At 36.0% G+C, this 24,143-nt stretch overlaps 1 protein-coding gene across 1 annotated transcript in view; it reads left to right on the forward strand.

The window, feature by feature from the left end:
* The window catches only part of AVEN (apoptosis and caspase activation inhibitor), a 99,052-nt gene that overhangs the window by 67,825 nt on the left and 7,084 nt on the right, over positions 1–24,143 (forward strand). The window lies entirely within an intron of this gene.

Consider the following 24,143-nt stretch of genomic DNA (forward strand, 5'->3'; position numbering starts at 1 on the left):
TGTCAGTCATATTTATGGACATGTATTTTTCACACTCATTAGCTAATGTTATCCTAGAAATAAAACTCGGGCTTATCAGAACAGAAGCCATCTATTGTAATTTTTCTACAAAGATTTAGATACTGAGAAGGCCACGTTATATGAGGTAGCTGCACACCAAAGTCTTGTTCTGTTCAAATACAGAACTAACATCAACAAAATGTTATGAAATATATTTTGTGGTTATTTTGTCCTCCGGTTGCTTAGTTTGATGTTTTTAGTTTTTACTATTCTTGATTTACCCAGTGAAGACGTGTAGGGCTTAGGGGCAGGGAGGGAAGAAAACAAAACTTTAAAAGAGGCCCCAAAAGAATGGCTGTGTCAGAATTTTCCTGTCTGAATTAGAATGTCATTTGAAGGGTCACCTTTATATGGTTTAATAGAATAGCATTTATAAATTGCTGAAAGCTTTTATTGTTTTGTTACCAGAGAAGGATGAGGATAGAGCAGTGAGGGATGCCTTAATTATTTTCTTTGCTAGTACCAGCAACTGAAAATACTAGACTCTTGCCAGCTTTTAATAAACCACTTAATAAGACTTGAATTTTGGGAGAGGATAGGCATGACACAATATGCTGGTGGAGTACAATGAAAAATAGATCACTCAATTCAATAAATTTCTATTTAGAAGTGCAAATGTTATTTCCAGCTCTAATCTGTATTACTGGAAAATAATTGAAAAAAATATTGTTATATGTTAATAAATACTGCAATACTTAATTCTAGATGCTCAATACTCTGTTTTGAGGCTGTTGTGAAGTATGACAGAAATTAAGGTGTAACAAGGTTTACGTTTTCCTTTATGTTTTCCTCTGCCAGCAGTTAATAAACTAGATCATTGGTACTTAGTATAAAGATACAGAATGCTGGTAACTAATAAGGATAGCACAACAGCGCAAATGAAAACTGTAAACATCATGATCCTGATTTTTTTTTCAGTATAGAACAATCTTGTTGTCATGTCCAATTATAATTTGCTGGTTAACCGTCCCTCCTAGTCAGCCATCATATCACTCATGAAAACAGAAGCACTTAGTTACTTTCGCTAATTGCTGTCCTCTTTTTTTGATAGAATTGCTGTTGAGCTCGATTTCTGATTAGCAGTGCAAGAAGTAGCAAGGCTAAGGGCTCTTCAGTTCAAATATAGAAAATGATTACATTTGCTGCTATATACTAAAACCTCCAAGGACTTGTTTTGTTTGGGGTTTTTTGTTAGTTTGTTAGGCATAGAATTTTAACCCTTTTCTCCTACCCAGGTTTTGTAGGAGTTTTTGGTGGTTTTTAAAACATCGTGATGTGCTTATACATATATTGATGCATTGACTCTTAGTGGGTGGGTGGGTGGTTTTTTATTTTAGTAGATTTATATTAGAGAGGCGCATAGACTGCTATCTGCCCTTCAAATTCAGTTGATATTGGACTTTGTATCCAGTTCTTAGATATTGACAGATAGACACAGACATATGCGTATTCCTGCTGTAAGCTTCATTTCTTTGGGAGACCGGGCTAACACCTGTATCAGTGCAGAGCAAAATACAAAATTATTCCTGTGGCTGAAAATGAAGAGTTGAAGAGTTATTCAAGAGGGAGTACAGTCTCGACAGTTGTGTTTGAGAATGCAGTTAGAAGAACAGGAAGCAGCAAGGGAGTTGCACAAGAAATTCGTGGTACTGTAGCAAAGTCAGATGTGCTATCTAGGAATTTTAGAGAGAGAAATCTAAAACGCTGAAATCAAAGGTTTATTTGAAGTGGACAGCACATCTTTCACTCTTTTTTAGTGATGAAACAGGATTTTTTGTGATGTCTATACCTCGTTCGAGGAAATGTTACATCCTTGTTTTGCATTTTTAGACGAATTTGACTGCAGAGATGATTATTGACCTCCAACCTTTGTTTTGCATGGATTAGAACTTAAAATCAATTGAATGCTGTGTAGCCAGTTATGACTGATTCCCTTGCTACTGAAGTTGAAGATACTCCATCCCTCCAGATGTTTTGTTTTGGATGTCAGAGTCAGTAAATACCTGTTTAGTTAATGAAATAATGTCTTTGAAGTCCTGATTATGGTCAATGAGGCCATTGGACCTTTAGACATGGAACAAGCTAGAAAAAGGATACAATTGCATATAACTGTCTTAAAACTGTACATGTATATGCACATCTCATTTATTTTGAGGAATTACAGATGGTGTGGAGAATGAAAACCACAAAATAACTAAAAATTCAGGGTAAAAGTTCATTTTAAGGGAGAGTCCTGGCACAGATTGCTGTCCTTAGCAAAGCATTTTATAAAGCTTGGGGTACTTTAAGAGTTGGTAGGCTTTGTAATATAGATTTTATTAGGTAAGCTTTATAAGTATTAGGGCAAGACTACCGTGTGACAGCACAAGCACTTTACAGCACTCTCAGTTATAAGTAGTTTTATCCATGCATAGCCGTGTAATTTCTGGAGCACCATAGCTGATACTATGCAATTTAATTTACCTACTAAAGAACATATTATTTTAATAAGGCCTTTGATTTTCCATGTGTGGAGTATTTGTACTATGGAAGTGAAAGACTTCAGGGTAAAGTGGTTTGTTTTTTTTTTTTTTTTTAGAATGTGTCTTCCTTTTAGAACAAGTATCTGTGCCAGCCTACACACTGATACTTAGAGCTGTTTAATAATTGCTTTCTCCCATGAGGCTCCTTGGCACTGAAATAGGAACCAGCACGGTTAACCCTCATTAAAACAAATAGATTAATTTCTTACTAAAATGAAAGACCTCTTTTTAATCATTCAGCTTCATGCTATTTAGAAAAATGTTAAATTATTTAAAGGCTACTGTAATTTAATGAACTGGAAAGACTCTGCACTTTCATTAAATTGTATGAAATGCCATGTTTTTTCTTGATACACAAATTTTTCACCTTATAGTTCTCAAACTATCTAAGCTTTCATCTTATTATTGGATGCCAATTTAAATCTTAAATTTGACCCATAAACTTTGAAAATTAAAGTACTTTCTCAGTGAAGTACTTAGAAAAATAACGGTGAGTATTTTCCTGAGTCTTATAACTTCATAAGCAATGCTTCTTGTGAAGTAGAAGTGCAGTCTACTTCCGTATTTATACAAAGTAGGAAACATGTAAACTGTAGGTATCTCAATAAAGCAACAAGAACAAAAGGCAGGCGTTGGAGATGGTTACATCTATGCATGTGGTTGCCCACAGACAGGCTCCAAGTGGTCCAGGTGTGAGCCAGCTGCACAGCAGAAACCATGTGAGCGGATGAAATACATTGACCCCATGTTCAGTGTGAGTGTTTATTGCTTTGTGTCAACTTTGACTGTTTCATCTGAATTTTGACTTTAAATAACTCTGAATCTCATTGATTATTTTAATCTGAGGCTTAAATCAGAGGAGTACCAGAGAAATCAAAAATACTTAACAGTAAACAAAGCCAAATTAAATGAATGTTTGGTGGTGAGTTTACTTACGTGGTTTCAGTTTACAGGATAAACCTGCTTTTTCATTATGTGGGCAGTGTTCATATGATCACACCGTGCTTACTGCAGATATGTATAGAAAAAGATCTCTGAGCTGTCTTACTTGCATGCTGTGGGTGCGTCTATGGTGGTATTTTAGTTTGGGTAAAGAAATGCGGTTTTTTGAAGTGAATTTCACAGTTATTCCACTTTACTGTGGTTTAGTTCATACCACACATGATCACTTGGTTAACAAAGATTTTTTTTTTCCCTTTAGAAATATTCCCCTATTCACAGAAAGCCCTTCACTGTAGACTTCTGAAGAAAACTTAGTGAAGTTGTTTTGAAAATTGCAAGCTTTTGTTTCCAGTGTGTTTATCTTAACAGATAGAAACTATTTCTGAGAAAAATTGGTGTAGGCATGCTGTTCCCAAATCTGAAGTACTTGCTTTTAGGTTTCAGGATGTACTAATTTCAACAGGTTTACTGTATTTGTTTACATATCTCAGGAAGTTTGTACTTTGTTTTGGTTTTGTATGAGACTTATCTATAGAGTTATGCAACTTGTTGTGTCTTATACAGTGATATGGATTGAGAACGGAGAATGGATTGAGAGCAGCCCTGGGGAGTCGGACTTGGGGGTATTGATTGATGAGAAGCTCAACATGAGCCGGCAGTGTGCACTTGCAGCCCAGAAAGCCAACTGTGTCCTGGGCTGCATCAAAAGAGGTGTGACCAGCAGGTCGAGGGAGGTGATCCTGCCCCTCTACTCGGCTCTGGTGAGACCCCACCTGGAGTACTGCATCCAATTCTGGGGGCCCCAGTACAGGAGAGACATGGAGCTGTTGGAGCGAGTCCAGAGGAGGGCCACGAAGCTGATCAGAGGTCTGGGGCACCTCTTCCATGAGGACAGGCTGAGAGAGTTGGGGTTGTTCAGCCTGGAGAAAAGAAGGCTCCAGGGAGATCTAATTGCAGCTTACCAGTAACTGAAGGGGCCTACAAGAAATCTGGAGGGGGACTGATTACAAGGGCATGGAGTGACAGGACAAGGGGTAATGGGTTTAAGCTGAAGGAGGGTCTATTTAGATGAGATGTTAGGAAGAAATTCTTTACTGTGAGGTTGGTGAGGCACTGGAACAGGTCGCCCAGAGAGGTTGTGGCTGCCCCATCCCTGGAAGTGTTCAAGGCCAGGTTGGATGAGGCTTTGGGCAACGTGGTCTAGTGGAGGGTGTCCCTGCCCATGGCAGGGGGTTGGAACTAGATGATCTTTGACGTCCCTTCCAACTCAAACCGTTCAATTGTAACTGATGTGTTTAACTTTTTTGTAACTATGATGATGGAATAGGTTGTGTATAGTCTCTGTAACCAGGGTGATGGGATCGAGGTGAGGAGGTAATTAACAATAGTAAAGCAATGGTCGAATGAATGTGTTGTCAGTAACCAGTCTTGCTGCTATGGTCCCTGTACAGCCCCAACCTAACAGGTAACCAATAAAAACATTTTAAGAATGAGAACCTGAGAGCTTGGTGGTACCATGGAGCTGATAAATTGTGTAGTTGGTACATGAGCCAAGTAAGATTTCATTTTCTGTCAAAATCATGGCCTATGAGTGAACTTTGTTCATTATAATCTAATTATGATACCAAAACACACCTCCATTCTAAAAGCTACCCGCCTCCAAGGTACGACCACCCCTCACTGGGCATGCTCTCTGAATATCTTTAAGTCTACAGCTTTACAAGCAAAGTGAGAAGGGTTTACGGCAATCATAACAAAGTAACTATGTAACTATGTGAGGTAATTGTAACTATGTGTGTTTTGAGAATATAAATATGTGTATGTTTGTAGGCTAGGTGGGCATGTTAGGAGGAGAGATTCCCCCATGCACCCCAGTGCTGAATAAACCAATGTTGGCTTTCCAAACTGCATTTCTGTTTGGAAAGTTTTTATTGCCGTTTGAGCGGTAACACTATGATTCTATGATGTTTACTTTCTTCAGCTGTATTGTTTTTAAACCAAAGCTGCTTGCCTCTTCCACATGTAGACAGTCTGCTTAAATCTCTCCTTTGTCTAGGAGTGGACTTTCCCCTTAGTTGACATCTCCAGCTGTCTTTTTTAAAAGGATGATTGTTTTTAAAAATGAGACTCTCTTGACCGTAATAGGATGCCTGCCTCCATAATTTTATTTATTATTTAATTTCAGGGCGACTGAGTGATAGTTTATTAGTGTATTTTATGATGGAAAATTCTTATAAATAAAACAAAATAAAAATTAAGCAGTTTGGCATCACAGAAATCTATGAGGCATCATAAAGATAATTGCAAGAATATAGACTGATTGATGGAGGATATTTTAAATGATTTTTACTTGCTATCTATCATAAGGTTTCAAGCTTCTTAGTAAATGGTGGTTTTATGTTGTTTTTGCTTTCATTTCAGCTCTAAACTCTGTACTAGTGACTTTGCTGACCTTCTGTGCAAGTTCCAGTAATTTTAATATGATGATCTTTACTGTATTTTGAAATGAAAAGATAATAAATAATTCAACAATGTTGATTTTTAATAGGATAATAATAATAACAATGTGAGAGTATTCTATGTTAATTTAGAAAACATGTGAAATAGTTGCTTTTTAATAATTCATTGTTTTGGCTGACCCATGGAGCTTCTTATTTTAGTTGTGGGGACAGAAAGCTGTTGAGAAACAAGTTTAATTGAAAAGGGAAAAACAGTTTTTGCAGAAAGGAGGATTAGCAAGCAAAACAAGTTAGATAGCATTCCAGACATTAACCTATTTACATATCAGTTGTGCATGTGCTGAAAACAAACGTTTTATGTGCATTTATCTGCAATTTTTGCACGAATTAGTGTTTTATTATTTTAATTGAAAATTAGCATTAGTTGAGACCACGATAGAGATTTTTTTTTTCTTCCCTTTCTACAGGATAAATCTCTCTAGTAGCAAATTGATACCACAGATATGCATGTATATCTTTTTAAATACTGTGACTATATAATCCTAGTTTGCAAAGAAATTAAGTGGCTCTATCCAGGAGGACATTTCCTGAGAGTTCTGTTAGTAAAGACATACTACATTTTCATGCTAAAATGTATGCGTGTCCTTTAAATAAAATGAGTGTCATCTGAAAACTTCACATTACTTGACTCTCCTGTAACTGAAGCCAGGTAGGTTATGTTAAAATTACTGGGCTATATTTTTCATTTAATTGTCTTTAATATGTTTAAAATTAATGTGGTCACCCATCTGATATTTTTTTTCTGATTACAGAAGAAAAAAAATCATTATTTATAGTTTGAGTGTAGTAAAAAATGGGTTGTATAATGTTCTGCTGATGAAAGTGGTGCATTTTCTTTAAGCTTCATAGCTATTCTTGTGAAAGCTCTTTAACAGTTACTGTCCTCTCCTTGCAATGTTTTTTTGTTTTCTTCTTCCTCCCTTTCATGCCTGAACATCATCAAGAAATTTAATTTAATGGCTCTAATTCCAGTCCATGACTACTCTGCCCCAGTTTTGCCAGGAAAATATGTTCTGAAATATTTATGTCTCCCTCACTGAGGATTCACAAATGAATGCTTTTCTCTGAGGCTGAGGAAAAAGTGTTAGTAAGAGAGAGGCGATTGCCAATAGTTCTGCTGTTGTGTTATGCTGACTTCATCACATGCAGGATACACGCGAGCCCATTTCTTACTTGTGCTTTTGTATTACATCTTCAGCTTTGTAAACATTGTACATCATTTCTTAGGAAAATATTTTCATTCTGAATAATATGCTCAGCTTCAAAGCCGACGGATTCTTCAATATTAGCAACTACTGGTATTTTCAGACATTCATTTCTAAGTAATTGAGCTTGTTGCAATTTTATTTCTTCAATCACAGCAGATCAACTGACAAGAGTGTTCATCACAGTTTCTGACTGCTTGTTTGATCTTGACTGTATCTGTTCTTCATAATCCTCTACTCGTAAGAAAAGTGCCTCTCTTAATTTTTCATATCACAGAAAACACCAATGAAGATCAAAGAGGTAAACAATCCACAAAATGCACATGCTGTCTGTTTCCAGCTGTCCTTTTTCTATTCTCAGGAATGTGTCTCATTGAAAAGCTATTCAAAGAGACAGTAAGCCCTTATCATCTCTGGAGGCATGGGATTTCTATCTTCTTATCTCAGAGGAGGAGATTTTATTACTTCCTGCTCCCAAAGAAGAAAGGGGGTGAATTCAGTTGAGGGAATTGAATGCTTTCAGCTGCTGTGTTGTATTCACAGTGGTCACTTTTTCAATTTTATTTCCATTACTAGATTAAAAGCAATAGCAAAGGTACTTACTTTCCTAAGTATCCATCCAGCCAACATAAAGCTTCTGAGATCCTCACTTGAAATATATTATATTTCTGTATTAAACACCTGTACAGGATGTTGCTTTGACCTTTCAGTAGCAGTGAGAACATTTAGGAAAACACGGCAGGGGTAATGGCCAGTGTATGCTGCCAGGCTGTGCTGTTGTTCATACATGAAGATGTTTGGCTTATGAAAGACATTTCCTATGAACAATTCAAAGACTACCAAATGCTGTCATCGGTTTGGTACGAGAATGTAAAAGGTATCAAAGGAAGCCTGCAAATAATATGTAGCTAAAGAAGAGGGCTTGTTTTTTTCTTTTTAGTAGCCTCTTATGAAGGGTACCCCTGAAAAAGTAACACATAAGACCTTTTTACTACATCTGCCCTGTAAAAATTCTGGCCACACTTTTGGGTTCAGAGAAGCATGAGTTAAAGCACTGTTAATGGATGCCAGACTGCACCGTGAAATCAAGTTTGCAGTTTCCAGTATGAACTTGGTCACCTTGTAGGTCATGTGACCTCTTACAGACATGTAGCACCTCATGCGATAGCTTTTTTCGTTATTTATTTATAGATGTGGAAGAAGCAGAATGAATCTACAGTTCAGGTTAAGTGCATTGTAGAGAAATTGCACAGAGGTTTTCTTTGAAAGAGCAAAACTTTTTGGAATTTTGGAAAATAGGCTTAGTATGGAGTCATGTTTTTATGATTGAATCAGCTGATACATGCTTTTCTACCTTAAGCTATTACTGTCAAGGGACCTAGAATTACTTATAACTCAAGCAGGCCCAGAAATTATGTCTTTCCTAATTACTTGAAACATGTACAATCTATATGCTTGACTCTCAGGACACACTTGATAACAAAAGCTGGAGGAAGTAATTTGTTTTACTATACCCAACAAAATGGTAGTGAGTGTCTGAATTAGGTTTTATTACACCTTTTAAACTCATCTTCTCTAACTGTAGAAAGAAATCATACAAGGAGACACATTTTCAAGTGAAAAGGTTTTAAATGATAATGTAATCAGTGTCACATTTCTCTTTTGTACATAGTTATCAAATACATTGGATTTATGCTTTCTCCAGGTAGTCAGCGAACCTCTTCCACAATTTGTCTTCATCTAGCATGGATGTATAGTACTCTGCAGTTGACAGTGTCTTGACATTTTCATGTTCACTTATAGCAGTGTTATACAGAGGATATAATATTTCTCATTATACCAAAGTGATATGAGGCATGAATCTGGGTCTTCATTAATGACATCTCATTCATCTGGTAGTTTTGTTCACTTCTACACCTTTTCATGAGGGATGTTTTGCTTGTAGCCATGAAGAAAAAGGCTTTCTCAACCATAGTGAATTCATCTACTGAAAGAAATTGGTGTTAATTGAATTATTGAGATATAGTTTTAGTTTTCTTCCATGCATTCTGTGGTGATTACAAAGAGATTCCCCATCTTTATTCAGAACAAAAATTTTAGAGCAAGTTCCTTGATTGTTTTTTTGTGAAGGAGCATTATAAGCAGCCACCACCTCCAGCAGCTCCTGGGGATTCCTTCTGCTCAGCCCAAAGACCCTGGGGTCTCTCCAGCTCAGGCTGATGGATGTGGCTGCTGCTTTCCCATTTGCAGGTTCAACCAATAGTGAGGGTAGGTCTGGCCTTACGCTAGGCTGATGACTTCTGTCTCCTTTTTATTACCCTGCTTGGAAAGTCTCACAGTGAAATGCAGACACGATAAACAGAAAGATTGCACATGAATTCAGTAGGTGGCATTTTTCAAAATCTCCTGGCGTGCATTTTGACAGTCATAGAAAGAGAGCTCGTTTCTAAGATTATCAATTGCCAAGCTGTTTTTTATTCCTCTGAACTTAATAAATTCGTTTGAGGCTGACAATATTTTTCATAAGTATATTTTAAATGTGAGTCATTTTCAGCTGTTGTGTCTTTATTTTTGTAGAACCGGAGATATGCATGGCTTTTCAGAGTTTAAGGGTGTTTATGTTTCCACTTATTTACCTTTTTATTTTATGTGCAGTACTGATAAATTACTAATCTTGGATGTTGTGCTAACTATACAATGTAATAAAAACATTTCTAAAAGTACAGCAATCTCTTTTTTATCACTAAGTAGAATAAGATGACAACCCATTGTACCTTATTTCCTCCTGACATTAATCCAGAAGTTCTGTGATAGGTTCCCCACCACCACCTTTGAGGGTATAGGTGTAGTTAAGTTTTAGTTTGACATGTTTATTTGACTAGAAATATGTGATCTTCCTAAATTCTCCTTGGTTTTGCTTTTCCTTCCAATGGTTACTAATTCCTAGTTCTGAGTCATCCATCAAAACTGGCCTTGCAGTACGTTTAGCTTCTGCGATGACTCATCAATGATTTGATGTAGGTAAGGAAACTGCAGCTGGCAGGGTAGAGCAGTGCATGTCACAAAACCATACGTGAATAAAGTGCAAGTGAGCTTTGACAGTTCAAGTATATTTTTAATTCGACTTTCAGAGAACCCCGGATGCCCCCATATGTAATATAAAATGGAATTATTGCAGTAGTTAAACTGACCTGAATAAAGTTTTTTTTTTTTAAGTTGTACACCTTTAGTGGTTCTCTTTTTTTTCCTTTTTTTCTTTTTTTTTTCAGTGGGGTGTGGAATCCTGTGGTGAAAGTATCAGTCTCATGTTGCTTTGGTCACCTCTTACATGTTCCCCAAGGGGTAGTCCATGGTTGAAAAACACTGATTCAGTTCTCTGAGTAGAGAAATTAGGAATGGATAAAAATGTGTTTAGTTGAATTGAAACACGACCTTGGAATTTCATTTTTGTTTTCTTAAGCTTAAATCTTAATTTTTTTATGTATATAGTTTGATTGCTATATCATTCTAACCTTTGTTTTGTCACTTTTTTGATAATGAATTGAACGTCTGCTGCGTTCTGAGTATTTTCTGGTTAGTGTGACAAAGTGCTGTCTCCTGAGAAGGCTCAGATACCAAACTCTGCAGTTTCCTGTGTATGCTGTTTTGTATTCTCAAACTGAAGTATCTATAGAAGTTTGTGTGGGAAGTACTCATTTCACTATCACTTTTGTGACATCAAAAATACATACCAAAAGAAAGTATTGTGGAAGGAAAATACACGTCAGGGGACTGGTTCTCCTGTAAACCTCTGCATGGTGTTACGGGGCAGTTGTGTTGAACCTCTGAAGCCTTTAAGCTTCTCCCTTGAAAACTGAAAGGTACTCAATGGGCATGCGTACTTGGGAAGAATTTGTGATTTGTCATTTATCTGAAGTTATGATCAATCTCTTAATTCACTTATGAAAGAATTGAAAGCCTAGCTTTACTGTTCAAATGCATTTTGGAAAAATTGGGAACCATTAGTAGAACGCCTGCATTGTGTATTTGCACTTAGAAAAGCAAGCCGCGTGATGTGGAGAAAAACATGCAAAACTGACTTTCTCCTTTTGAGAGCTGGGGGCTGTAGTAAAGTAGAGTTGTTTTACATTTGAGCTCAGTTGCTTGATTTGTTAGAATTTGGGTAATTCATTAACCAGGCTGTCATTCATCCAAGCATTTTATCTCTTTTTGCTTCTGCAGCAGCTGTAATCTTTAAGTGATTTTGAAATGATTACTTAAGTATCAGGCTTCAGCAAGATGATGCTATTTTGGTAGTAGTAGGACTGGCAACAAATGCCAGTGTTAGATCTTAGCACTTGTCTGTAGATCTTAAGGTGCTTTACAGAGAATGTTGTAAGTCTGTAAATGGGCTGTATTTTACAAATGTGAGAACTGGCACTGCGGTACCATGTATCGTTTTCTGGGTAACAGTGGAGGGAGGGTTTTTTTCCCCTCCATCGTCTCCCAGTACATGCCTTCCCAGCTGAGGATATTGTTCCAATTTTTGGGTTGACCTTCAGATGTGCAACAAAACTGTTTGCTAACTGAAACCTGTGGAAAAAAATCCTCTGGCCCAGAAAAAGAGATGATATCTCTGAGGTTGTATATTAGGCTATCAGCAGTGTCACAAGTGACCTTCGTGTCATCTGAAAACTTTTGGTAGATTCTGATTGTTTTCTAGTCTCTGAAGCTTAAAAACAAAATGAAGAAAGGTACTTTTACAAATGTTACTTTTTCTTTCTTTATTTTTTTTTTTAAAAAGTGCTGTCCAAGACCAGAAGGGGTATTAAAAAACCCCCACGAATGTGCGTTTAGAGAAAAGGTCGTTAATTTTTCATCTGTAGGGAAACACATGCATGAGAACAGCATCCTGGTGAAAGCTTTTTTTCTCGCATGCCATGAAGACTATTATTTTTCCTTTTTACATATATATGGCTGAGATTTATAACTCTTAAGCATCTTTTACTTATTCTAAGCACAGTTTCATTGTCTGCTAATCCTTGTTCTCAGATTACTGAATGAGCTTTGGCTCTGTTATTGCAGGTTTGTGTTGATTCAGACGTGAAACATTTCCCTATGCGATTGCTGAAGGAAAGTGAGAGTCAGTTGATTATTTTGTGGAAGAAAGCAATGATAATCCAAAAAACTTGCTACAAATCTCAGTGTTCCTGATACTGCTTTTTAAAATAAATTTTTATTAGATTAAGAATTTGACAATTTGAGCTGCTCAGAAAAATTCTGCCTGAATTATTTTTTCCAATGAAGAATGCAGTTTCTGAAAAATTGAATTTTTTCACTGAGTGCTGTGCCTTCGTGGCTTAAATGCTAAATTTTATTCAAGTTCTGTACTGACTTGGTATATACTACACAGTGACTTCGCTCTTGACATGGTAAATGAGAATCAGAATTAATATGCCCAATAAGATAAAGCTGACTGAAAGCATTTCCTTAAGATGGTTAAATAAAATCAATATATTTCAACTCGATAGTAGAAATATATAGTCAGTACTGATCTTTTTCTTAAATTAAAAAAAAATTTGAAATTCCTGTGTACAAAAGAAAAATGTCATAACTTTTTGTTTCGAAATACTATTTTCTCACCACATTCAAAATGAAAAAAAGCATTGAGAATAATGTTTGGTAGATGCTTTGTATATTTCTGTGCACAGTGAAATGTTTACCACAAAGCAATGCAATTTGAAAAGGCAGAGCACAGAGAGTACTTCTACTTGCTACATGATTCACAGGTCATTTCCTGCTAAAGTAAAGAATTCATTGATTCAGCACCTGCTTATTATGTTTCAAGTAGGTTAGAGGGACTTAAAGTACCATAATCATGGTCAGAAATCTGGAAGAATTGATTTAAACAAGGTAAAAAGCTAAAATAAACCTAATAAACAGGGCTAGAACAAGCAGGGTGGTGGATGAATGAATAGGCAGGGAAGGCTTTAGCACAACATTAAAATACATCATGAAGTAATGTCCTTGGGGGGTGAAGTTGTGTGAGCCTTTTTTTTTTTTTTTTTTGACTGAATAGAACTAGATCATAGAAAAATCTATAAGTAAACAACAGAAAGTAAGTATGTCTAGTGAATAGCTATGATATAGATGATCTTTCATTTTAGCCTTAGTATTATTACCAGATATTGTCACTGTCTTCAGTATCTTAAAACCTGAATTTTGATATTACTATGATGCTATTTAATAGTATGCCAATGTTGTGATGGAACACTAGAGTGCACATTTCAATTTTGTGCTGTTTGAATACAGAAGATAATTAAATAAAAATCAATACTTTCGCATTATTCAGACCTGAGAAACACTGTGTATCAGCGGTAAATACATAGCCCAGATGGTGTTTGTCATCCAGAAAACTGTAATTCTCCATTCTGTATCATCTCTTCATGTTTTTGAATTTGTGGGAGAGCTCTAGTTCTTGTCACTACCATACAGTGCGTAAGAAGACTATGGGATGTGTTGCGAAGAGGAATTGTAAAGCTGTAGAATGTGGAATGCTGTAGTGTGTTCAGCACAAAGGAGCAAGCGCAGGGGTCAACATGGGGAATATTGGTGTTTTCACTTGAGCTAACCCAAGCTTTATTTACTTAGGATAAATTTGTTAGAAAAACCTTCAAGGTACCTGATACTAAAGATGAGCTACAACTTGCTTTTTAACATGACCCAAAGAATTTTAGATAGTAAGTAATTATTTTTTCTCCTTTTCACTTTCCGGCAGAACACTTAATTTCTATTAATACAGATTTTGAAACTTTGCATTGACCGGTTCATCTGTAGCAATGGGAAAACTCCACTGTAGATAATCATAACTTTTTAAAAAGCACATTTCTTGAAAAATAAACATGAACTTCTAGCTCATGGATTATTTTTCTTGCAAATGTAAGTTGGACCAAGACTGTAGTGGCTTTCTAAGCCTTTGGTAAGACAAATCCAGTATGCTGCTTGCTTGTAGTTTTGATCTGAAACGAATACTTACCAATCTGCTGTTTATTTTAAGTTGATGTTCAGAACTCTCTGATAAGCCATTACACTACTATCTTTGGAGAGTTATGAGTAATTTGCATATGTAAAGAAATACTTTCCAATCTTTTGCATGCTTATAGAACTGGAGCTTTACTAGATTTACTCTTTGCTAATTGTAATCCTTGTCATTGTATTAACTTATCAGAAGAAAGTCCTCCTGTCTTGTTTTCTGAAGCTACTTCTCTTTTCTTGTTTCATTACATTAAACAAAAAAATCTTACAAACTTGTGTTCGGACTATGTCTTGTCATATCTTGCAGAACCCTTCATAAATGCAAGAAAGCCAGGCCTCGTACTTACTATATCAAACCACTTGAATATTTTTAGGCCTGCACCTTTATGTATAATTTATGAACGCTTCTGAAAGATAGACCCGTAGACACGACATACTGTACCACTTGCATGAATAGTGAATTCTGCTTTAGGCAAGAATGGTACCAGTTTGGATATGATGATATTAAAAATATCCAGCACAGCAGCATAACGAATATTTATTGATTATATAATTGCATTCTTTGCTGTAAGTGTTCTGTTAAATACAGAGTAAGGAATGAAACTGTATCACTAAGAAAAAAATCAGAATAGGTTTTTTTGGGTTGTGAAATTCTAATAATGCCAGGGCTGTCAAATAATCTGTGTACCAAAAATTAAAACAGTCTTTAAATGCTTAAAATGGAAGCTTGAATAGTCAACTGTCAAAACTATTGTAAACTTTCATGACTTGTCTGCTATAAAATTGGAGGGAAGGGGGAGAGAGAAAGGGAGGTATTTGTGTGACATGTAAGAACTACTGATAGCAGACTTTTTTCCTCTAATTGTGTCAAGTTAGTGGCTATTATTGGAACACAAATAGCAAGTTGCTTAAAATAAAGTATTTATTAAGTTTATTTGGTCTAAGATTACTGTTGGGTTTTTGGGGTTTTTTGTTTGGTTTTTGGGGTGGGGTTTTTTTGGAAAAGTAGAAATTTTTCGGATGGAGGTACTATGAGGAATAAAGAATTGAATGGAAGTACTATGTGGAATAAAGGAGGCTTATTTTGTATACTCCTGCTGTTTGTGGATAAGACAGACATTTAATGAAGTTTTCAGACCAAATATTCTGACAGCCTACTTGCAGAAAACAGTGGTTATCCTAGTGTGAATTTATGCAATGCAGCTGCTCTTAGTTAAGCATGCCAGTTAGATATAAAGTTCTCTTAGATGGAAAGATGCAAGAATAAATCTGATCTAATGAATTGTGTGACATTCTCATCTCCCAGATACAATACAGCAATGTACTTTCATGCACTGTTTGCATAGGAGGTAGAATGAACAATAATCCGAATAAAGAATAATTAGGAGGAACTTTGCTTGAATAGTGACTTAAAAAAATATATTAACATTCTATTTCTTATGTCCTCCTTTCTTGTAGCTAGCATGACATAAAGTATCTAAACAACAGGAGAAGTTTTATTGTGTTTTGGAAATACGTATGTTTTACTTAAACTTTAATTGGGAAGAACTTTCAGGTTCCTAACAGAATTGAGAAAGAGTCATCTACAAAAAAACCCCACCACCTGGTAGTTTAGTGGGTAGAGTACTCTGCCAAGTTTAGACCAGCAACTGAGTTTAGAATCCAAGATTTCTAATAACGAGTGATCTAGCTAGCATTTGGCAAAGTTTGAAATCTCGCTTGGTTTTATGCAGTAGGACATTCATTATATTTGTATTTAGAAAGATTTTAGAAGTTGATCTTGATGTGTTATTTAGAAAATATGAAAACTTCCTGAATAAACTGCAGAAGTTACATTAGCCATTATGGATTTTTTTAAAATTTTTTTTTAACTTCTCAGAATATCAGAGCTCAGAAGTGTAGGACGTTGAATTACTTACAAGCTGTACTGTCTAAGGTGTGAAGGAAGGGTGCTGTTTCAGCTTTACCCTCAGAGTTATTTGTCTTTTTTCTGTATAAAGCTAAACTGTTCATCAAAACTCTCATTTCCGCTTCAGAGTGGTTGCGTGAGGTTAGAGGTACCATCTGCCCCAAGGTCTCAAGGCAGTATTTTTGCTTAATAGAATCCATAGGAATGCAGCCTTCTCCCCTCTCCCTCATCCTCTGATGCCCACTCACTTCTACAGCGGTTCCTGTCAATAGGCAAGGAAAATCAGGGATCTTTTTGGATGACCAGCTTCCATTCTGCTTGAACCTTGTCCTTCTTGTTACAGATTCTCTTCTCTTCATTCTGTCTCTTCTTTCCTCACTTACACGCCAGAATCTCACAAGAGTACTTTGTGCCAGCACACGCAAATGGATTCCTCTTCCGAGTCCTGCAGGTTGACGTTATGCAAATCTTCCTTTGTGGGTGGGATCCCTGCCATTTCGTCATGTCTCCCAGTGTTGAAGTTCAGCTGTGTGTCCTGCTATGGACACGTGCTGTACTGATATTAGTGCTTATATAGTGTTGGAGAAAAAAGGGTCTTCATGAAGGGCCAGATCATTAGGTTCCTTAACCCGTTGGTCTGCGGGGATCAAAACCACTACTATTAAGCTATTTTTTCCTCTGTTGTGTCCAGGCTTATGAAAATACATGAGTCCTCTCCCTTTCACCCAAAGGAGAGTTGTCTGCTGCTGTTCCTAGGGAGAATCACAAATTTTACTTCCTGCTATGTCATACTGATGCTACCAAAAAAAAAAAAAAAAAATAAGGTCTTTGGTCTTGAGTATTTGTGCATTAAGTTATGCGATGATCTTTGGCCTTTTTTCAGCCTTTCTCTTGAATGATATTGCTCAAAACCAGTATGCTCTATAGGTTTTTATACTTTTTCTAATCTAGCAAGCTGGTTGCACTGACATTTAAAAATCTCTAAGTATGTTATAAATTAGTGACCTGAAAAAAATGACACTAGAAAATGTCATAAAGCATTAGGAAAAATGTAAATATTTAAGGTGACTAGCTTAAACTTAATGAAAGGTTTAAGCTTAACCTATGGGGAAATCAGTAACTTCACACTTAAATATCATTTTATTGTTTATTCAGTAAAAAAATGAATACTGGAGAAGATGGGATTGGTACTTATGAATAACCACATCAGTCTACTGTATTTGGGTGAAACTTTAAATATACTTTTTTGTTCAGTACATTTTGTTTTAATATTTTGCATTTTTGCTGCATTCTAAGAGCTATAATCATAAAATATTTAATAAAAATTACATATGAAAAATAGTGATACATTTAAGTAAATGTGGAAGAGTTAATTAGAAAGCAGAGAGAGTTTTTTTGGATGCTGTTTATACAATTTCACGTATGGTAGTGTTGTCTGTTGTCTCCTTATACACCCTGCAGATGTAAAATGTGCATTGACTTGAAAGAACTCTTAGCTACAGATTAAAAATACATTTCTGGATTACCTACTTTTCCTTCCTATTTTTTCTACAGAAAGATAACTAATTAAGAAAAAGGAGGAGCTCTACAAGTGGGGGGGGGGGGGAAAAAGCCATTTGCTTTAATTTAAGGTTAGTTCTATTGAATTAGACCTAAGGTCCATCTGGGGACACCTGAGGTAGGGCACTTGAACGTGCTATATGATATATTACTTTCCCAAATACTTTCTTGACCTGCAACAATTTATGTCCTAGGGATTTCCTGAGCCAGATGTGGAGTCTTTGTATTTAAAATAGTTGTCTTATATCCCTCCTTGCATCTGCAGAAACTTGCGGCATCTGCACCATCTGATGGCATGGGTCCCGCAACTTAGCATCAACCCGTAAAGATTTGCCACTTTTTATTTGAGTGTATTCCATACTGGCTTCATTTGATGCCTCTAGGTCTTCTGTGAGATGAGGCAATGAGCAGTGAGTCCCTGTCTGCCCTTTTTATGCCTTTCATGGTTTTTAGATCTCCACTATGTTCCCTTGGTTTCCTTCCCTTGGCTTAAGTTACTAAATTGTTTGTCATAGAGGAATTGTTCCATGCCTTTTCTAACACTGTTATGTTTTTTGAGATTGGGCTTGGGAAACCAAGACTGTGCACAGTATTCAAGATAATGGTAGGGGTGATAATGATACATGATAGGGGTGTAATGATGTTCTCTATGTTGTTTGCTATTGCTTTTTAATAATTCCAAAGAGTTTGTTTCTTTGAGCGCTGCAGAGCACTGAGGTGCTGATTCTGAATGGTGTTGGTCAACTCTGAACTTATTTTGTACGTGAAGTTAGAATTGCAGCGTTTTTCATTTTTGGTATTGATTTTCATCTGCCATTTTAAGATCTACTTTCTCAGTCTTGTGAAGTTCTTATGTCATTCTCCGCAGTCTACCTTCGTCTGCGCTACCGTGAGAAGCTTAGTATCATCAGCAAACTTTGTTACTTCATTTTTTTCATCTTTTTTCCTCTTCTGTTCTAATTCAGTGAAGACGTTAAACAGATACGACCCCAGAGAATTGTACTGGTGGTTTATTTTAATGTGAAAATTAACAATTTACTCTTTTTCTTCCTACTTTTAGACAATTATTTATTCATACAAAACCTCCTCTTCTTTTTGCTGCTCTGAAGTCCTGGGTGGGAAAGGGAGTGGGACGTCAGTGAGAACTTTTGGAAGCACATGTGAATTACGTGAACTAGATCCTGCTTATGTGCATGTTTTTTGCTTCTTTCAAGAAATTGTCTTAGATCACGCAGCAGAACTTTCCTTTTCAAATGCCATGTTGACTCTTCCCCCCAAATATTATGTTTATCCACATATCTATTAAATTTCTTACAGTTTCTACTAATTTGTCCATCAAACACATTGAGTTGGTATTGCACTGTCCTCAGTCTTCCTTTCACTGCTCCCGGTATTCCTGCGTTGTCATTTAGCTTTTTGAAGCTTTAAAGGCATTCCAGTTTCTTTTGTCTTATTTCTTAGTCACCTGGTATTCATGCAGAAGCATGTGTACTGCTGTTTGTTTTTCTGAACCTCTTAAAATATCATTTTATTTGTTCTGCTTTCCTGTTTTAACTCTTGTTAACCTCTGCTTTGGCTTTTAATAACAAAAGGTAATTTTTGTATTTTTTTTTTAAACTGTTGTGTTCTTGTTGTGTTCTTTGGCACTTGTTGGCTTCACTCTGCTCCTCATTTGAAAAACTGGCATCTGACCTAGATTTCAATAGACTGAAGTTCCTCTATATGTTAAATTAGTTCTCTTCTTCCAGAATAGACACTCTTTGTCACAGAAGCAGCACTAGTTTCCAAAGATCCTTCTGTTTTAAATTTTGAGGACATCATTTAGCCTTGATCAGATGATCCTGCTGTTTGGTCAAATTCACATATTTATTTTTAAAATTGTGACTAGTAGTACTGTGTAGTTATGCCAGGGAACTAATTTAGAATATTGTTCCTTTTGAATCTGATTACAAATATATTTTATAGTTTGCAGGGCAGGCCACAAATATCCTTGACATAAGTATGTTTGCACAGAATGCAAGAACTTCCACTGGTAACAGAAGAATGTTATTTAAAATATTTTCTTTGAGATATGTATTCTGCTGGTAGAATTTTTATGCTGAGCTGTTGCATAAGCCTTCTGGAGTTTGTAATACATGGCTGTGCAACCTGCTGGTGAGCAGCAGAACCAGGGAAAAATGTGGGTTGTGCTAAAGTATTTGTGGTGAAGGCATGTTGTTTGGAAATACCTGTCATGTTCTTGATAAAAGACAGACTTTTCAGTGACTTGCAATATTACTGATCTTAATAATATCTGAAGAAAATTAATAGATGTTGAGTTCTTACAAGGTCTTTATCTGTTGTTTTTGTATTCTCACATTCTGAAAATTGCTATTACTCAATCCATGCTCATGGCAAATTGCATAAGCAGCACATTGCAGCCTTAGTCATAGTAAAGGATAATAGTTACAGTGTGTACTCTACCAAAGTAGAGACATTAAAAAAGCAGAAATAGAAATTAGTGATGTTGTTAGAACTGCCATGAAGAGTCTTTGGAAGCTTGGTGTCTTCCAGAAGTCTGTTTCTCAGCCATTTCTACCTCATCGTGAGAAAATTATTGTATCTTCATGATTATCTGTTTATGATGTGTATAAAATTATCCATGTAAAACCTTTGCAGAAGATACATTCCCTAGTGTTGGAAAAATATTTATTATGAATTTGTATATATGTAAGTCTCATTTTGTAGGAGGAAAAAAAGGAAAACCATTAGGTGTCCTATAAAAGGAAATCTTCAGTAGTATTTATCCAAAGATATTTTTATATAAAATGAGCATTAATTGTAGACAGACAATTAATATATATATTATAGATATAAGTGTGTGTGTGTATATATATATATATATATAAAAAAAAATCACACTATGTGGAAACACTGTGTAAGGAGAAAAGACATCTTTTCATTCCGATGATGTTCCAAAGCACCCAGTCTGTGGTTCTTACTGTTCCCACGCTGTTTTCAAAATCTTCTAGTTAGAGCAAGCCATGGCAGGGATGGATGGGAGTTCTTCCTCATGCTTTTTCCTCCAGTTTGAGAAAGATTCACTCACACCTAATTCATCTCAAAAGACTGGTTAGCTTTAGTTTTCTCTTTGTACTTGTAAGTTAGCTCAAAATTCATGACTTAGTAGTTGCCCACTTTTTCTTTGTTCTATAGATTTCTGTCTTCTCTTGAACCTTCTACATGAAATCTTTCACTATTAAAAGGGAAAGAACATGTTGCTTATCTTCCCCCTTGGCTCCTAAAGCGAGTTGGTCAGTCTTATGTGAACCATTCATGTTGGATAAGATTTCAAGCATCATTCATGCCTAACCTCTGCAATTCAGACTGTTTTTCCCTGCAGAAAAGTGTTAGAACGGAGGATCTGGCTTGTTTTTTCACCTTAAAAATAACATCTGTTTCCTCCTGCATTATTGCAACCCATGAAGAAGACTGATGGAATAGGCAGGTGGCTTGTTCTGAAATTCTGTCCTTCGTAAATAGTGATGGCCTCCAGCCAGGGTCAACCCACCACAACTGGCGATCAGTATAGAGAGAAAGGAATCTCTTGCAAGTTAAACTTAGAAAATTGCTTTAAATCTAAAGATGGGCTCTCTTTGGAGAGAGTGTCTTCTCAATTTAGTAACTCAGGAAGAACTTTGACTAGGTAGTAGATAGAGGGTGCTTTTTGAGATACTTTAGGTCTCATTGTTAATGTTAATTTCCCAAATGTAGTTAAGCTGTAGTTTTCTGGTTTGGTTTATTTGGTTCAGCTGCATACTGCCATTCTAAATTTATTGCATATTATTTAGCTGACTAAATAGACTTATAGACAGAGGCTTTAATTCCCGAAATAAAATAAATGGGAGATGAACAAAGGTTGGAAAACCCAAAATAAGTTTATCAAAATCATTGGTGCTTATTTAGGAGAAGGTAAATTCTGGTTAAAAAAAGATGTGTTTAGAGTCTTCTATTTGCCCTTGCAGTGCATGGAAGTCTTAGAAGGATCCTGTTACATTGTTTGTTTGTTCCCCCACTCCAATTTGAAAATCTCTAAAACAAGAAAATATTTTTCCTCTGTCTTCAGTAATATTTTATGTCTTTAGTTTTTAATGAATGTGTTGAACAAAGTCATGCCACTGATATGTCTGTTTTCCTACTGAAAACCATTTTTCTTCAATTTTTTCCAACTTTTAGACTCATAATTTCACAAATTGGAAAATATTTATTACAGATTACAGGTGGGATTTGTTTGATTCTGCTATTCAATGAATATTTGAGGACATAATTGGACTAATGAAACTACAAAATGTATGTTCTGTTTAAATCAATTGACTTAGCTTTAAAAGGTATTCAAGTGGTAGGAAAGCATGGTGGTTTAGATCTGCTGTTCTTTCATAATAAAGTTATATTTTTACAATAAAGAATATTAAGGTTTCTGAATGTACCAAAGACAGTGTGTGAGCTTTACTTGAATGCATTATTTTTAGCTACTCTGTATTTGAAGGCCAAGTGATATTTGTAAGTAGCATAAAAAACTATTCACATGAAGAAAAGTATTTTTTTTATGTTGGAAGGAACTTGGAGTCATTGCAAGATGTTTGATTAGTATTCATGGCATAAAAGGAAGTTATTTTCAGGGTAAAGGAATTTGTGAAAAGATAATTGGTTAGACCAACATTCTCATTAACCTAATTTGCATTAAATGTGCTACTGTGAATTGTAGTTATTGCTTTTCCTTTTGAAAGGCATGCTTTGTTAACTTATTTAAAAAGCCTAGCTAAACTACAGTTTAAGTCATACCCTTTAATTCAGCAATACAATATCGAACTGAGGATCTGTTATTACCAACTTTGTGAGTGTGGAGAATCATAAACCAGTTCTTGATCCCAGTGGATTTTCCTGATGAAGTAGGTTTGTTTAGCTGCTTGATAACTGGTCATTCACAGATACTGAAAGCATTTGATTAATCCTTTAGTTTAGTTTTACTCTTTTGTAAGAGCAGAAGAAACTCTTTATTTCCTCTGTGACATAGCATGAGAAATAACTGAAGGAGTCTTGGGGATATTGGAAGAAAATACTCATGCCTTTGTATGAAGTATGAAGACTTTGAGGTCACTTGGTTTAATTATTTTTCAATAAAACTTCTTAACATATGTAACTAAATTTAGCCTTTAAAATATGAACCGTTAAAAGATTTGCACATTTTTGTACCTATTTTAAAATCACGAGACTGAAGAATGCCTTTGGGTTTCTTTAATTTTCAGCATTAGTTATTAGTTATTAGCAGCATTGTAGATATTTTGAAACAGAGGGATTTATTTACTGTTGTGCTGTGTGCAATGAGGAGGAAGGCACCTTTGTCAACAGTGAGTCAACTGTGAGTGCTCAAGTCAAGTATTTGCATCTGCAGATAGATACATAAAGACAGGATCTTATTTTTCCATACTGCTGAGCATGCCTAGCCATCATGGAACCTGGTGTTTGTGTATTATATGAACTAAACATTTATAAAATTAGGCGGCTGCTTAGATATCTAAATGTTAATTTCAGTGCTGAATTTTAATTATTTGCACTTGTACTGTTTGACACTGGTTGTTTTCAAAATAGTAATATCTGGAGGCGTTGAATGTAAACCAAAGCCTAGCTCATCAGGCAAGGTTGTATGTCAGCCCAGTAATGCTGAACAATGTTGGGTAAACCTAATGAAAATGGAGAGATGCACATTCAAGCTGGACATGGTAATGGTCAAAAATATCTATCTAAATATTCAGCTGAGGTCACTTTCTTGCTGGAATGGTTCTAAAGATGATGATGATGGGCATGCCAGGTACACGGTGTGCTCAGTAGTTGAGTACCTTGCATACCCAATGAGCATACATGAAATACAATGAATTAGAAATGCACTTTAGATATTAGAGAAAAAAAAAAGCCATGGCCAGTAAATTTTACATTCCAGCTGGGAGATGGTTAGGTCTCCCTTTTTTTATTGTTTGGCAAAGAAATATGCCAACTACTATGCCGTTTTGCTGCTTATTCATTCTGTTTGCAAAACAGACGCTGGCTGGTGATTGCACTATTGAGTAAAATTGCTGAAAGGCTGAACTTTGCTACATTTTGGGACAGGCGGACAATGGAAAATAAGCCAGTTTTGGGGACAGCACATTATATGTTTGGATTTTGCATGCAGGATTAAGGCATTCAGGAATTGTCAAAGGTATGAATGGCAGTTAGGATATTGAGAGCCAAATGGAAGTTAGATGCTCAGTTGTTGGTAATCCTTTGAAAACTTCCTCATTCATTCTCTATTAGAGGCTGGGAAAGAATGAGCTGTTGCTTCTCAGCTAACTGCTGGACTAAATCCCAGTGACTTGTACGTGATCTGCAATTCATC

This window comes from Grus americana, chromosome 5 (assembly GCF_028858705.1).
Source record: "Grus americana isolate bGruAme1 chromosome 5, bGruAme1.mat, whole genome shotgun sequence".
In the NCBI taxonomy this organism is placed as follows: domain Eukaryota; kingdom Metazoa; phylum Chordata; class Aves; order Gruiformes; family Gruidae; genus Grus; species Grus americana.